This window comes from Octopus bimaculoides, chromosome 21 (genome assembly GCF_001194135.2).
Source record: "Octopus bimaculoides isolate UCB-OBI-ISO-001 chromosome 21, ASM119413v2, whole genome shotgun sequence".
Lineage (NCBI taxonomy): Eukaryota > Metazoa > Mollusca > Cephalopoda > Octopoda > Octopodidae > Octopus > Octopus bimaculoides.
The window spans coordinates 17,460,696-17,461,158 of NC_069001.1; the positions used below are offsets into that span (position 1 = coordinate 17,460,696).

General features: G+C 38.2%; 1 long non-coding RNA gene across 1 annotated transcript in view; it reads right to left on the reverse strand.

Moving 5' to 3' along the window:
• Nucleotides 1–463, reverse strand: part of LOC128250453 (uncharacterized) — a 106,205-nt gene that overhangs the window by 36,219 nt on the left and 69,523 nt on the right. The gene's annotated exons all lie outside the window — the stretch shown is intronic.

Consider the following 463-nt stretch of genomic DNA (forward strand, 5'->3'; position numbering starts at 1 on the left):
TCTGTCTGTCTCTCTCTCTCTCTCTCTCTCTCTCTCTCTCTCTCTCACACGATGCCACCAGTTTTGATGAGATTCTAGTAAATTAGAGAATCTGAACTCTCAGAACTCAAAGACCGGAATGAATACTACAAGGCACCTCGCCAGGATCTAGTTCAAAACGGGGGCACCAGTTTTCATTTATGTCTTATGTAGTGTTTTTGGCACCGAAAAACTTTCAAACTTCGTATACTTATCTATTTTGTGTTATAGAACATTAAAAAATGTTTGTATTCGAAGTTATTTCATGTAAAAAATTTTCTTATTTCGATAATTTCAACCAATCACTGACAAGTATTCAGCTGTTTACAGTTACTCCTTTGGCAGTTTAAGCGGTTCCGTTGGCAGTTTAAGCGGTGCAAAGCGTATTTAATCTCCATTACTTCTGACATTTTGCAGAGAGGCAACACACGTGTGTTCGTTTTCC